Source organism: Microtus pennsylvanicus, chromosome 16 (assembly GCF_037038515.1).
Source record: "Microtus pennsylvanicus isolate mMicPen1 chromosome 16, mMicPen1.hap1, whole genome shotgun sequence".
In the NCBI taxonomy this organism is placed as follows: Eukaryota; Metazoa; Chordata; class Mammalia; order Rodentia; family Cricetidae; genus Microtus; species Microtus pennsylvanicus.
This window is the reverse complement of record NC_134594.1, coordinates 25511450-25528389: the sequence shown is the minus strand read 5'-3', so window position 1 is coordinate 25528389 and position 16940 is coordinate 25511450.

Here is a 16940-nt window from a genome sequence, read left to right as displayed (position 1 = left end):
CAGGATGCAGATCAGGGGAAAAGTGGCAGAACCACCCTGTAGAGAAGCATCAAGGTGTCTACACTGGAGCCATGCGTCTACACTGGAGCCCTGTGTCTACACTGGAGCCATACGTCTACACTGGAGCCGTGTGTCCACACTGGAGCCATGTGTCTACACTGGAGCCAAGTGTCTACACTGGAGCCATGCGTCTGTGTCTACACTGGAGCCATGTGTCTGGAATGTTGGGACAAGCTGACAGGGGACTTCTAGGTAGACCACATGTTGCACAGCTAATGAGAAGCAGAGGGGGAGACATATGAACCTGCTTATCAAGGTTGAGATGAGAGTAGATAAGTTCTAAAAGGAAGAAACCCAGCGAGCTCATTTTCTGTTCTCTGTGGTCTAGATTGTGTGGATGCAGCTCTCAGGTCAGAATACGCAATTGAGTGTGACTCTAATCCAGTGGACCTCAACATGTGGGGGTGCAGTCTCTTTGGGGGACGCATATCAGATATCCTGCATATCAGATATTTCATTACAAATTTGTAACAGTAGCAAAATTACAGTTATGAAGTAACAACGAAATAATGTCACGGCTGGGGGTCACCACAACATGAGGAAGGCTGAGAACCACTGTGGGGCCCTGAGAGTCTCAGGATGACAGGTGAGTCTGAACATGACTCAGCTGGAGAGTGTCCCGAGAAAGTCCTTTTTGAGATCAGTCCTGGGCCTGGGGATGTTTAAGAGGAAATGTTCAGAAGGACCCTACCTGATGTGCTGTTATAGGCAAGAGTAACCTCACCTATGGATAGGTGAGAAGCCCCAGTCCACGACTTCCTTGTTCAGCAGGGGACTTTTTCATGAAAGAAAAGACAGTCTTGTAGACGGATTTTTCTTTGGGTGGATAGATCACAAAAAGGACACAGAGGCTTATTATTAATTATGAAGGCTTGTTCTACATCCTAGGCTTGTCCCATTGGCTCTTACAACTTAAATTAACTCATTTATATTAATCGATGTTTTGCCTCATGGCTTTTACCTCCCTTCCATCTTGCACCTCCTGTTTCCTCTCCATGTCCTCTGATGTCTCTCTCCTTTCTTCTCCTCCAAGGCCTCTCTGTCCCCAGAAGTCCTGCCTAACCTCTCCCTGCCTAGCTATTGGCCATTCAACTCATTATTAAACCAATCACAGTGACAAATCTTCACACAGTATAAAGGAATATTCCACAACATAGTCTGGACTGGGGGGTTAATTCAGTGGTAGAGCCATTGTCTTACATGCAAGAGGCTCTAGGCTTGATCCCCAGCAGTAATAGTAATGATAATGTAATAATCATCATGATGATGATATAACAAAATAAAACAACTAGTCTTTGTATGAATGTTTCTATTGTAAAAAACATGTCCAAAGAATTGTGAAATCAACTTAGCGGTTTGACCTTCTGCTGTGACTAACAGCAAAGCAACAAACACGGGTTATTCAATTTTTCCACTTTGGGAAAAAGAAAACACAATTTATCCAACCCATAATTTAGGCACATGATCCCTAGCGTGCTTCTGTACCAGAGAAGTGGTCTGATTGAGATGCTGTTGGCCATCAGAGAGTGCTGGTCCTTGCTGCGGGGAACGTCTGTCTTAATTACTGCAGCTGAATCATCTCATTGGGGAAAAAAGCAATGAAATCCACTGACTCCAATTAGCTTCACCATGGCTCTTTGAGGAAGTCACAAATTTGGGACACGAGCACTGGTTGGCTCTGCCACTTGGGTAGCACTGACAATGGTGTCACTGATTCCAGCCACTGCCCTTTACAGTCTGTCTGGAGTGGAATGGAAGACATGTTCTCCTTGACTTCTCAAGGTAAACAGTACAGGGAAAAAGTACACGCGGGGAGTGGGGAATCAAGAGGAATCAAGGCACCACCACTAATGTTGTCTTTGTGGAGGCGCAGTTTGCGGAACAGCACCTCTCAGCCTGTGGGTTATTGAGACCCATCTGGGAGTCTAATGACTTTCTCATGGGGTCACCTAAGATCATGAAAAACACAGAGATTTACACTATGATTCATAACAGTAGCAAAATTCCAGTTATGAAGTATCAACAACAATAATTTTATAGTTGGAGTCACTACAATATGAGGAACTGTGTTAAAGAACCACAGAGCTAGGAAGGTTAAGAACCACTGCTTAGAAAATGGTAATTCGTTTTCTCAGCAGTAGACTGCACACATATACATACACACACACGAGCACACACACACACACATACACACACACACACACACACACTGCCTTCTTTCAGGTCTTTGCTCCCCATTCCCAGTAACACTCAGAGGCTGGCGGCTTAACTCCACGTTTTTCCAGGGTTGTAAATTTCCTAATGAAGGCACTCACTTATAATAGTAAATTCTGATGATTTATTTGTACAGTTCCTATTAGGCAAACATCTAAAGTGGTCGCTGCCAAAAAAAAAAAAAAGAAAAAAAAAGAAGTCATTGCAGTTCGGTCTCACATTCTGTTTGAAGGGATTTTTGAATTTATACTTTTCCTTAACCAAAATGTTTTGTGTCCAAAGGATGTACATTTTCCTCCCCACGGTTCAGAAAGGACTTACAAGTGTATTTTAGGTGCTATTCAGATGAGTATCCTGATTGATTTTCTCCTCCATTTCTCCCAGGAACCATGTCATTACCTGCTCCAAAGATTTATTCATCCGTCTAGATCACTTCAAGGTTTGGCAATCACTTCATGAAAGCAAGGTGAACTCGGTAGTCACTATCATGCCGCAGGGCGGGGCTTTTATCCACGAGCATATATTCAGTTCAGGAACAGATTTAAATGGTAGCATGGGGCCAGGTGGGCTGGAGGGAAGGTTCATTAGCCTAATTATTTAGGGACTGGGTTTTGTAAATAAGGCCCAGGTCCACTAAAATAGGGAAAATATGTGTTCTTCAGAGTTCTCGCTGAAAGCCGTGAAAGAAAGTATGCAGGGTTTCAGAAGTTGTTCCTTCAGGGAGGTAAGGCCTCAGCTATGTTGTGGAATTACCAAGAGGAGGGAGTAAAGGTGTCCTCCATTCCCCCATCACTAGACAGTTCCAAAAGCACTGTTAAGATCACATATAGATGTATAAATACCCCACTTTTATTTGATTAGTTTTCTCCTTCAAAATAGCCTATTTTTTTGGGGGGGGGGTCTTTTCTACCTGTTGCTTTGAGAGTCAAGATGAGGAAAGAAAAGCCACGCAGAGGCGATTAAACACATCATTTATTTTGAAACTCAACTTTCCATGATTAAATACAATTCAGAATAGAGGTAGTGCCATGAGTGTTTTGTTGATGTTTGCCAAGGCCGTAGCTGGAGACCGCTGAGAGGGGCCCAACATGAGCTACGAGAGGATGTGGCCTAAGGGACTCCGTGTTTAGACAGATGGCTTCACATAGTGTGTCTAGCCAGAGAAAGCAAGAGTCTGCCCGAAGCACTGGGTCATGGGGGAGCAAGTGGGGACTTGGGCACCAACCGTGTGAGGTCACTGGGAGAGCCGAGTCAAAAGACAGAATTCTCGGTCATCGTCCACCACAGAGAGTCACTGGGAAAGAAGAGTTGTCTCAGCCGTCAGGGGGATAAATGGCTTATTTTTCTTAAAGACAAGTATTTATGAGAATGAAGTCATGTTAAGAAGGTGTCAAAATATGAAGCAGTTGTGACGGATGAGTGGGAGGACGTCGCGAGGAGTGTTTATCCCCGAACTTCCTCCCTATCGCCGGGGCCGTTATGTGTTCTTAGTCTAGACCTGGTTTACTGACGAGGCTCTGTTCGGTGTCCCAGAGAATGCGGTGAGGGCTCCCTGGTGCCTGGCGTAGGATCAAAGAGAAATGCCAGCGTTGGTGCTCCCTGGTGTAGAATTAACTCCTCCAGACTCCACTTTCTTCATCTTGAAAACAACGCCAAGCAGAGTTATGTGAATTATTCCGCACCTCAGGTGTAACCAATGAGAGTATTGTTTCAGGGTTACCGCGGGTACATTGAGTTCACTTGCTCGTAAGACCATTCTTGGAATTCGAGTAAACGCAAAGCGTTCAACTTTCTCCATTATTCAGCACAGAACTCATTGTGTGTTGGTATCTGGGATTATATTATTACGTTTCATTTACATAATGCAGTGCTATCTGATAGTCTTAGGGATTAGGGGCTTTTGTTACTTGATGTTTGAGAGTTTCGTCTCAAACACAGTCACCGCGTAACTTATAGAAAAGGAAAATACACACTTGAAAATGTTTTGAAGACATTTATCTAAATGTATATATGTGTGTATATACATATATGTGTATATGCATACATATATACATATGTATGTATATAAATATGGAAAACATGATGCAGACTCAAGTAGCCAAAACCCATATTTTAAGCAGCTACCATGGAGGAGGGGACAACTTGAAAAAATTCTTAACAATAAGGACCCGAAAGGATGCTTGAGACTTCTCTAATATCCCCACCACCTCCGTCGTCCCTCAGGTCCTCCTGTGGCCAACTTCCAGATCCTTTTGCACAGTTCTGTTCTTAGATGCTCAAGTGCAGATCTCAGCCTCAATAGACAATCTGCCTTAGGACAGGCCCTAGCTTTGTGGGACCTGACCCTTGATAACTGGGGATTCCTTTGAAAGAAAATGGATTTTCAAGGCCTCTTAAGTTTTTAAACTTTACAGGAGCCTAGATATATAGCACACTACACAAACTTCACAGACATTTTGGAAGGATTTTTCCAAAACAGGAGGAACCCAGAAATGTCAATTTTGAGCCCCCCCTTTTTTTTATTTTTAGCAGTCATGTTAAAACTAGCTTTTTAATCCTGTTGGAGTCAAGGAAACAGCTCCTGTCTGTGTGTATGACCTCAGGTCAGAAAAAAAAATACAGTGAAGTTTGGCTTCATTTATCACTCTTTTGGGGTAAGAATCCAAATACTAAATGTTGCAAGGAGAGTCACTTGTTTGTTCCCGGCTGCTCAGCCCCAAAATAATCACACAGAAACCATATTATTTAAATCAGTGCTTGGGCCATTAGTTCTAGCTTCTTATTGGCTAACTCTTATATTAATTTAACCCATCTTATTAATCTGTGTAATGCCACATGGCTGTGGCTTACCAGCTAAAGTTCCGACCAGTGTCTGTCTCTGGCGGCTCCATGGCGGCTCTCTGACTCTGCCTTTCTTTCTCCCAGCATTCAGTTCCATCTTCCCCGCCTACCTAAGATCTGCCCTGCTGTAGGTCCGAAGCAGTTTCTTTATTCATTAATTGTAATCACAGCATACAGAAGAAAATCCCATATCAGCCAAAAACATACCAATGGGTAAATGTTTACAGTTTGATTTCAGAACACTAGGAGCTCACCTCTGGACCAGACCCTTGTAAACGTGCGTGCCTGTATATAAGAATAATAGAAAGCAGTGTCAATGATAAGACGTCCTGGTCCCTGGAAAGTTGTGTCAATGATAAGACGTCCTGGTCCCTGGAAATGCTACACTGTATCACCCCTTCTTCCTCCTCTTCTTTCCTCTCTCCTTTCTCCTCCTCGTCATTCTTCTCTTTTCTTTTTTAGTCTTGTTCTTCCTCCCAATGCAGCTTTCGTCCCATTTCTTCTGCTTCTCTCTCCTTCTGATCATATATTAAAATTTCCAAAATACCACAGCTAAAGTGTTGAATTGAGATTAAGCAGTTAGATCCACTACTCATGTATATCACATTCTTATAATAGTTATAATTTGTATTATTTTTTATTTTATGTGTATGAGTGTTTGCCTATATGCCAGTGTACCGCATGTATGTAGTGCCCACGGAGACCAGAAGAGGGCATCATATCCCCAGGACAAGAGTAGACGCTAGGGAGCTGCCATGTGGATGTTGGAAATCAAACCTGGATCCTCTACAAGAGGCGAAAAGATATTTAATGGCTGAGTCATCCACCGAGACCTGATGCTTAAGAATTTTTAAAGACTACTGGGCAAATTTCTATTTCAAATCTCAGAAGGTCAAGGAATTACTCAAAAAGAAACAGAGTAACTAAAAATAAGGTGGTAGCTCAATTCTCAAAGCATGGACGCTGAGTGTGAGTACTATTGACGTATGAGCGCGCTTGACGTGTGGGCACGCTTGACGTGTGAGCGCGCTTGACGTGTGGGCACGCTTGACGTGTGAGCGCGCTTGACGTGTGGGCACGCTTGACGTGTGAGCGCGCTTGACGCACTCCAGAGCTCCACACCAGGAAGTGGTCACTAAAACACACAGATGAGGTACACATTCTGTTTTTAATTTTTGTCTGGAAAGTTACTGTCTTTCAGCTTTTCTCAAACCGGGTATTCAGGTAGGTTTTCAAGCTTTGGGATTTTCCCCTGTTAAAAGTTGTCTTCCCATCATGGAAATTCAGAAACATTGCTTTGCTAAACTTTTTAAACCTGAAATACTTCAAGTCTCAGGAAACTGTCTAACCGGCACTAAGAGAGCTCTTTCAATCAAATCTAGCAGGTTTGCTGTCTGCTTCTGGTGTCTAATCGTGTTAAAGAAGCAGAACAGTTTATATCAACAGTTAAAGCTCAGCTGGGGCCCCCTCCCTCGTTTTCTCCTTTCCACTGTAGAATTGAAGTTCCTGTCCAATTCATTTTGTGGCTTCATGGGTGTTTTCTGTAGGTGCATTTATGTCATTAAGTTGTACCCTTCTTTCCCTGGAAACAGACGGATTAAATGCCCACTCTACTTACCTGATGCAGTTTGTGACCAGTATCCCAGGTTACAGCGAAAACCCACAGAAAAGAGATACGCAATGAAGGCAATTAATCAATTAACTGTACAACCCAGAAAGACCGACTACACACAGTGTCTATTTCTTCTTCATACGTGGGGGGAGATGGTTGATGGGTTTCACTGTTCCGATACATCTAATTCTTTTTTTTTGTTTGTTTTTTCGAGACATCTAATTCTAACAGTCTTCTTAAAAATTACCTTTATTGTTCACAGATGTGGTGGTGTTGTCTGCTCCACAGTGTGTGAGGATGGCCACAGTTTTCAAGAGTTCTTCTCTTATGAAGGTCCTGAGGATCGAACCTGTGTTGTCAGGCTTGGACATCTTGCTGGCCTCTTGAAACAGACTTGATGTTCTTGTTGAACAAATGGGATCTGGGATCAGAAGCCCTGACTCCCTAGGTTCGGCTACTTGGAGAAGCCAGCAGCTCTGGGTCTAATGCAAGCTCTGGAAATATGTGAGATGAAATATTTTTTACACATATTCAGAGGTGGAACAGAAGCCAATGCTGAACAAAGAGCGGCAGACAAAAGTAGAGAGCTTGACTGTTGAAGATAGGAAATAATAACCACTTATTATTTCAGTATGGTTACATAGCTGACTGTAGCCAGCATCTATTACCTAAACATAAAGAGAAACGACAAGCTGTAAATACATATTGATACAGTTTTAGATTTTTTTGGGTGTGAGTGATATTTCAGTTTTTTAAAAAATATCCTAATGACCACGACTCTTAAAGGGCGAATGAAATAAGATAAAAGCGCAGTCATAAAATTGAGATGACATCGCCCATGAATGAATTTGTTATTTCACATTTACTGAATTTTAAGATACTGCCTAATATTCTAGTGCCCCCCCCCCACCACACCTTTGGGTTCTTCACTCTGCATCCAGCATACTTAGCTTCAGTTGTAAGCTTGACACACCTGGGAAAAGGAAACCTCAACATGGGAACTGCTCCATCGAATTGATCTGTGCAGGGTCTGTGGGAGTGTTTCCGTGATTGCTCATTGAGGGTGCAGACCACCGTGGGTGCTACCTTGCAGTATAAAAAAGGCAGCTGAGTAATCAAGGAAGCAAGCCAGCACACAAGGCTCCTCCATGCTGCCTCACTTCCTCCCCCGGGTTCCTGCCTTGAGTTCCTGCCCAGCCTTCCCTCCAGAAAATCCTGTAACCTGTAAAAACCCATCTTTCCCCAAGTTATTTTTGGTGAATGTTTCTTCGCAGCACAAGAAATCTCACTTGGATAGCATCTGGAGACAAGATGCATTTGTATAAAAGAGAGTCACACCATACCATAATGTGGGAATGAGAATGGCCTTCACCTCTGTCTGATGGCAACCCTGATATTTAAAACAAAACATTACTTAGAATGCTTGAGAATCAACTCAACTTGCAATTTAGAATACAGAGTTAATTCCTTCTTTCCTTCCTTATTTATTTATTCTGCAAGGACTCTGTCAGGTTTGTTTGTCACCTATGAACTTAAGATCTGATTGAAGAGTTTTAACCTCCCCTCTAAGATACAGAGTTTAGCTGGCAATGAATGACCTCGCTGTTAAGCATTACAATCTTTGGCTCATTGTTTACCTGGAATGGGTCAGGAAGCCAGTTCCTATACATCTCTTCAGCTGTGCTTCTGAGCTTTCTAGCTGAAATAAAGTAGATTAAGTTAAAATATAGAATGACTTAAAAGAGATGCATACTCCTGGGTGATCTTTTCAGATACCCACACCCTTATATAATCCTTTTTAATAGGGTGGTCTACATGATAACAGGGGTTACCAGCTGTCTGGGTTGGGCAAATTTATCTACTCGTTTACCCAAGGTATAAAGTGAACTGTTGCAGTAACCATAGTTCATGACTAAGCATTTTATTGAGTACTTTGCTTAAGGCGTGGTTGACCTAATACACTAATCCCACTTCTTGGATTTTGCCATTCACACTCACTGATGAAAAAGCTGGGGACTGGCGAGATTAAGCACTTTTCCCTGGAACAACCATCAAGTGAAAAGTCTGAGCTTGAGCTGAATCTGATTTCCTGATCTCAGAGCTTGTGCCTCAAACCATCACATGGCGTGGAGCGATTGGCTGTGGAATGGATAACTCTAGCTTGAGTGTCTCATTGCTGTCGCTGTGAAATCAAAGACGCTGACAGAATAACTTGAGGGAGAAAGGGTTTGCTTTAGTTCACAATCCCAGGTGTGCTTACTGAGCAAGATGGTCAGAAATGTAAATGCCTTTTGTTGAGGCTGTTAGAGTGAATGAGGAGCTTTTTATTTGAACAATCACTGAAGTTAAACTCTCACAGTGAGAGATCCTGTACCAATAAAGAAAGTTGGAGGGCTCAGCAGTTAAGAACTCTTGCTGCTTTTCAGAGGACCCCGGTTCAGTTCTCAGCACCTACGAGGTAAGTCGCAACTGTCCATACTCCCTTTCCAGGAGATTTAATGCCCTCTTTTGGTTTCCACAGGCTCTTGCACATTCATGGTGTAGCTAAATGCATGCAAACACACACACACACACACACACACACACACACACACATTAGTAAGTGAATGTTAAGTATAAAACAAAGCAGATAGTTCTTGTGGGATGACACCTATGCTGTCTTCTGCCTCACATACCTACATAGGCACACACATGCACATTCACACATACAGGCACCTACATGAACATACACATCCATATGCATACACACATCAACATACACACACATGCACACATGGACATCCACACGCACATATAATGGCACACATAAAATGCACACACAATGCACACATAGACATTCACATGCACACACATACAAGCACATATAAATAGGCACACACACACATGCACACAAATGAGCACAGAGAAAAGGAAAACTGGTTACAGCTCCTGCATTTTAATGACACAGTTATCTGTCCAAATCTCTCTTGCATCTTTCCCTTAGCTTTGAATCATAAGAAAATAGCAGACAAATGACCCATTCCAGATACCAATGCTAGCAAGCTGGAGTATGTGTTTTCTCTTAAGAATTTCAGGGGTTTGAGTCATTTTATTATAAAATTATTACAGCTTCACATACTTCTGAAAAAATAGTTTGTTCAAGAATATAAACACTTTGGTAGAAATGTTTAGTCGCTTACTAAGCAACAGTTATTTTAAGTACATTGTACAAACATGGTGACCTAGCATTTTTCAGAAGGAATAGTATAGATTCTGACTTTATTTTGTCTCTATGGTAAACTGTTGATAAAATGGTAAAATATGACTATATTTTTCTGTGCTTACCTGCCTTGTAGAATAACCCTGAGCAATTACAGCAAGTACAGCCAATAGGATTCAACAAACAATTAAAAATCCCTGCTTTCACTAATGATCGTAGTTCATAAATATTCTATTCCTATGTTTATTAAGTCTGAGAAAAATCACAGCTGAAATTGTTAAGGCTTTAAAACGAGAGGAGATGATTCCCTTACTCACTGAGAATGCGATTTGTGGTTGAGGATAAACTCACTCCTTTAGCAGCTGTAAAACACAAGATGCTAGGTGGAAATATTGCCATCAGTTCACGCCTTATAACTGGTTTTTTTGTTCGGAGCCCAGCAGGCTTGGAGATGAGATGAAAAGAATAATTAAAAATAGGTCCTTCTTTGAGTCAGGCACATTGACTGAATTTCAGTTGCTTATGTATAATAGCCAAAATGGAAACGTATGGATGGAGCAAAGCAACAGACCAGGCCCCTCCTATTTGTTCAAAGACTTTTATACACAAAGCTACAAGAGAAATCAAAACTTGATGATTTGAGAATGAAGAAAAGGGGACTAGGTTGGACGGTCTTTATGGCTGCTGGCATTCAGTCACCCACTTCTACTGAAGGATGTGCCTGCCATTTGGCTGGGAACCCCTGAAACCTGGAACTACCAGTTGACATGAAAATATCAACAGGTGGTTTCTCATTTCTGTACACATTTCTGAGACTAACCTGTTTTCCTTTTCTGATTTAAAAATGCTATTTGCTGCTGAGCAGTGGTGGCACACGCCTTTAATCCCAGCACGCGGGAGGCAGAGGCAGGCAGTTCTCTGAGTTCGAGGCCAGCGTGGTCTACAAGAGCTAGTCCCAGGACAGGCTCCAAAGCTACAGAGAAACCCTGTCTTGAAAAACCAAAACAAAAAAACAAGACAAAACAAAAAAAAACCCAACAAAAAGACAAAGCAACAACAAAAACAAAACCCACACAAAACAACAAAAAAAGCTATTTGCTTTAAAAGAGTCATTCCTACATTAGAAGAAAAATAAATTTTGTTTCAGACATATATTTGAAATAACTATGACTATTTAATACAACATTTAGAAAAAAATACTGAGGCATAACCTGTTGGGGCACTGGAGAAACACAGGGTCCTGGAGGCACCCACACTTGCCCACCCCCACCCCCGTAAGTCTTGGTTATCCAGTTTGTAGGTGACCATGTTCCCCTCAGAACATTGATTTGACCTCTGATCTTGACATCTTTGGGTCAACTGTGTCCTTGACACATCATTTGCACCCAAGAGCCTTGTCATCTCATCCAGCCCTCCAGATGCTGATACTTTTTTATTCTGCACTGTGCAGCTGATGCAAGTCTTACCCAGACAAGGATCTCTCCTTAATGTTCTAGTTGATCTCATTTCTAAGCCTGCTGGGAAAGAAACCCTTGTAGTGATAAGTAGATTTCCAGGGTCATGGTGACCTTGAGACATACCATGAGTTGTCTTTATTACCTTGGCTGTTCTGTTCAGACTGGAGAAGAGAATCTGGCAAGACTGTCACAGACCTACCCACGGGGGACATCACTGGTCCCCTTGGTACAGATGTGATGACATCTGCATCATATCCCTTCTTCCCGAGTTTCAGGGATCGTCGAGGAAGAGGGAGCAGAAAGACTGTCAGAGTCAGAAGTAATGGGTGACCACAGCAAAACCCTTCTCTGGACAACACAGGATTGTGGCGCACGTGAACTCATTCGGGGGATGTTCCCAGGATCAGGGCTATTGCACACATAAACTCACAGTGGATACCCCTGCATCAGAAAACAAGTACAAGACCAAGCCAGGAGAGAGCCTAGCAATGGGGGAAGGGGCTGAGGAAGCCCTACCCAAACCTGAGGACATACCAGCACCTGATGGCTGCTGGGTGACAGCTGTTGGCTGCTGGGGGTGGAAGAGTCAGTTTTCTTCAAAGCTGTGACCCCTGGGAGGCTGCCCACACTCCAGTAGAGGATGCTACACCCGCACACGTACTGGTAGCACTAACAGTTATTAATGAGAAAATAACTTAGGGAGAAAGGAGTTTGCTTTCTCACAGTTCCAGGCCAGGCTGTTGTGGGTAAGGCACAAGAGCCCTAGGCAAGCACTGGGAAGCAAGCCTTTGGGGATGGCATTCTTGGCCACGCTAGAAAAAGGGGCTTTGTTACTCTAGCGGTCTGTCTCATTTAAAAAGACAAAGCAACCCAAATGAACAAAAGCATCTTTGATGTTTTGTCTGTACCAGGGAGCTTGGCTTGGGTATTGCAAACCTTGAATTTTATGCACCTGACTGGGCTTCCAGGTGACATTTGGATCCTTTAAAAGGACAAGGGTTTGTCATCACCGAGAACATGTGAAGTAATTTTAAATCCTGAAAGTGCTCCCTCTGAGCAAAGCGGCACCATTACAGTAAATGTCAAAGACCCCAAAGGGACCAAGATGAAGGGGGCAATACTCCCAGGGAGGAATCTCTGGGATTTAAAATATATTTTCCTCTGAAAGAGCATCCCTTTTATGGAAGAGCTGGTGTGCCGGGCTGGTTAGCCGGGATTTAGTGCTTTCTGGTACTGCTAGCGCCTTTGTTTAAACACCGAACAAGAATGACTTTTCTTAAGTGGCCCTGTTAAGCATGGGAACTTGGATCTGATGGAGTGGATTTGGGTCTCAGCCCAGCCTCAGAGTGTAACGTCAGGATAGTCATTTAATCACACTTCAGCCACCATTTTCTCTCTAATCATTTTATTGTGAGGGTCGCCAAACAAAAGCAAAGGCTTTTACAATTAGCATCCATAACCCTGCCGCAGAATGCTGATGGATGTTTTCCACTTCCCTTATGGCATTTCTGTTGTGTGCCTGTGCAAGCCCCCACAGTGACATCCACTGGGAGTCCATCTTAGTTTCTAAAGTCTATCAAAGTAAGCCCCCGCCCCCCTCCCCCAAGTATCAGCTTATAAATAACTAACTAGAGTCGAGGGTTTGCTTGAACTCTTTTTCTTTTGATGCAAAACATATCTGTGAAAATTGCAGCAGTTATGCAGTAGGAAGGAACATAGGAGGTCAGCATAGATATACGGGCTCAGTCGTGGTTGGCTATTTCATTTCTATGTATTGGGCCTTGCATAAAAGGTTTAAGATGTTGTAGTGGGTTAGAAATGATGAACAGGTAGGAGAGAGATAATTACAAATGAAGCCAGGAAAGTATGAAAGGAGCTGGGACAGAAAGGACAGGTTGCTCCGAGATCATGTAGATGAGGGAATTAAATTTACAGACCACAGAAAAGGAATGACGGATTATGCGAGGACCCTGATCCAGAGGGCAGGAAGTTTATATGGTTCAATGCCTTGGAGGAAATCAATAAGACAGGGAAGCAATCAATAAGTATGTGGACATTCTGAAAGTACAGAAGTGAAGGTTTTGTCCTTATGAGGCCGAAGTGAAGTCTCAAGAGGTCTTGTGGCCACAGCCTTCCAGAGCCAGTACTATAAGGGAGGGCGGTCAGCCCCACGTGAATACCTTGGGGGAAACCAAGGCACTGGACACATGAAGCTGAACTTAACTGAGGCCCAGCCTCTGGCACTGAGGAGCTAAGTTACCCTAATTTCTACCTGGTGAACCGCCTCAGATGGAAGCTAATATCAACGTTTGTAGGTACAGGTGCATGAAGCTATTATATATGTTTCCATGTAACTAATCCAGTTTCGTTATTGTTGTTATTTTTGATTTAACAGATTCGTGTTGAAAGCTTGGTGCGAGATAAATTTCACTTGAACTAAGGAAGGCACAGCACACCCTGGGGACCTCCGCCTTAGTTCACAGCCAGGCAGGGTCAGTTCTTGATTTATTCTTCTTAGTGACTAGTTCCAGGAACTTCCCAGTTTTGAACAATGACTAATGACCATAAAAAGCAGTTAATATTTATGAGCGTTTACAGTGCACCAGCACAGTTCTGGGCTCCTTACTTGATTGCTTCACTCAGCAGGGCACATAACAACTTTATTTTTGTTCAGATTCACAGATGAGGGAACAGGCACAATGAGTTAGGGGCCAGTTCAAGCTATATCGCAGGAGCTGGGGTCAGAGTTCCGGTGTAAGTGGTACCTACACCTATTGTTCCAGCCACTATGCTATGTGTTAGGTGACCAATTCATGCATGGCTGTGGTCCATGGAGAGGTGACATGCACCTGGTGGTGTTAAAGCCCATATCACCCTACAGTAGACAATGCTAACATGACCTAGCTTGTTGCCATCAATACAGCCAATCTCTGAAGATATGAGTGTCTTCGATGGAGAAGCTTCGTCGTCAGGAAATGTCAGAGCTTGGGTCAGCAAGCAGACTTTGTCCTCTGTTTTATAGTGGGCTGCTCAGCTGTCTCTGAGCACGTATAGGGACCTCTTTTTCTGGCACCTCATAAACACAGATTAATTATCTTGGCATATTATAAGTCAGATAAGTTCATTCTAGATTTTAGCCTGGAATTTGATATATAGCAACATCCAAGTCAAGAAACTCGCCTGCAGTTTTTTTAGACTATTCACTCACTGAAATTCTTTTCATACTTTCTTCAAACCTTTTCTCCCTCTGGAACTTTCTATGCTCTGTTCTTACTCTCAACTATTAACTTTTTAGCTGAGACAATTAAAAGTAATAAAAAGTGAACCCCCATAAGTACTTCACGACATCTAACTGGCTTCCTTTAAATAGGGTGTAGCATCTTGACTCCTTGGCAAGATGAATCTCTGAACTTTCTGATGAAACTAGACTTCTGCTTCCTGAGTTCTAGTCAAGGACATTGCCCAGTAATTCTTTCCTATGTTTCTTGAGCAGTTAGCTTTCAACAACCACCTTTGGAACGGTTTCTATTTCTGTCCTTTCCCTGTGAAGACGAATTCCCTTCCTACCCTTGACATCAGAACTCCTAGTCGAGTTGGCTATACTAAGCGTCTCCATTATCTTGTCTCCCATTCTCTCAGAAGCTTATTCCGATAATGCCTTTGTTTTCACCTCTTAATCTAGGACCTCAGTGTTGCTGAATCCAACACTTCAAACCTCCGCATATCTTTTGAACCATACACAGTATGACTTGCCACTCCCTCCTCCTCGAATCTGTTTCTAAATTTGTCCACCAAGTTACCACATTCCTCGGTTCTCTTTCTCAGTTTTCTTTGAGATTCCAACTGATATCTCTGACCTTTGTGTCCTGGAATGTCCTAGACAAGCTCTTTGGACCTGTGTCCTCTTTCCCACTCATAGGTCAGTGTCACTGATATGCAGCTAGCATCCGATTAATAACTCCAACCCCTACTGATACCTTGAACTAGGTTCAAATAAGGAAAAGTAAGAACTGGCAAAGATTATAGGAAGGATGTGTGTAGCAGTTAGTCCTGTTAGTTGACAACTCAAAGCCCATCCCTCTCTCTACCTGTTCCTTGGTAGTAGGCATCCGTATTTCAGGGAAATAAACCTAAGCATACTTTCAGGGTAAGTTCCATATAGTATTACGCAATGAAATAGTACTTGTGTTAACCATTTGCTTAGATGCTATTTCTGGCTGATAAGAAGCAAGGAAAATGGATGAAGGAGTCTGACAAGGCCTTCTTTATTTGTAAAAATAAAGTCACTGATAAGAGTGGCCATTTCTTTCAATGGACTTTGGGAGGTCTGAGTGAGGTGCCTGGAGCTGCGGCAGGCAGCCACTAACAGAGTTTTCCTGAAGACAAACCCACGCTGAGCCAGGCCAAATGGAATGAGAGGGAGAGAATGAGACCCTGATACAATCAGGAGCCTCTGCACTAGTTGACTCAGGGACTCCTCTACAGCTGAGCTGTTCCGTGCATACGGCTTTGCCTCATTGTTTCAGACCGGGGCCCGGATGTTTCTTGTTACCAGTGGCTTGTGCATTAAAATCAACACCGGGTGGGAATTTGTTAGAGGAGGGCATTTCAATGACCGCATCTAGATTTGACTGGAATGGTCAGAGCTATATGTTCTCTGCTCTTTTCTGTCCCTTGGTTTCTATCTCAGCTGCCATCAGGCACCTGACCACTGGGCTCCCTCTGTTATGGCTGTTGTGTGGACCACAGCCCCTTTCTGCCCATTCAACTGAGAGACTTGCGGGAGATTAGCAAGAGAAATTGTATGCAACAAGAGTATGGATTTCCTCTCTCCTCTTTGCGCTCTTCTTCTTTGTCCCTGTAGTCCTACTTCTTATCATTCTCTTGCTAGTTTAAGAGCACAAAGAAGAGAGGCATAGCCAGCCTACCGTGAGCACTGTACCTAGAGGTATAACGAGACGATAGTCATATCGCTTGTCTCTAAGAGCATTCTGGAGCTCAAGTGTAAAGGTTGGGAAGTAGCCAGCTCTATGTATGATCCCTGAAGCACATCCATACAGACGCTCTTGAGTTAGAGTGAGCTGGGCTTGCTGGGAGAGTACAGAGAGAGGCAGCAAGGCAGGGCATCGTGAAGGGTGTGTGTGCAGGCAAAACCGAAAAACCCTTCTAGAGGTTCATGATGACTTCACGACCATGGGAAGATGTTATTTAGCCACAGGGCTTGGAGAAGCCAGAGCAAAGGTTAAGTGGGGAGTGGGTTAATATGATTCACCCTCAAACGTTTTTCCTTTGACTAGCCCGTGGAAAGGGAGGGCAAGAAGGAAGAGAGGAAAGGGGGGGGATCAAGTTGGGATGGTGTCTACACATTTGCCTTAGCCTAAAGCAATTGTAGTAGTAACAGGGAAGAGGACACATTCAAGAGTGATGTTCACGTTAAAGCTAAAACATCCTGATGATTGGTTCAAATTGGGAGTTGAGTAGGAATGGATAAGAATGGAGGAAATAAAGAAAACTTTTTTGGTTTTGTTTTGTTTTAACCTGAAGAAGTAGGAGAGAG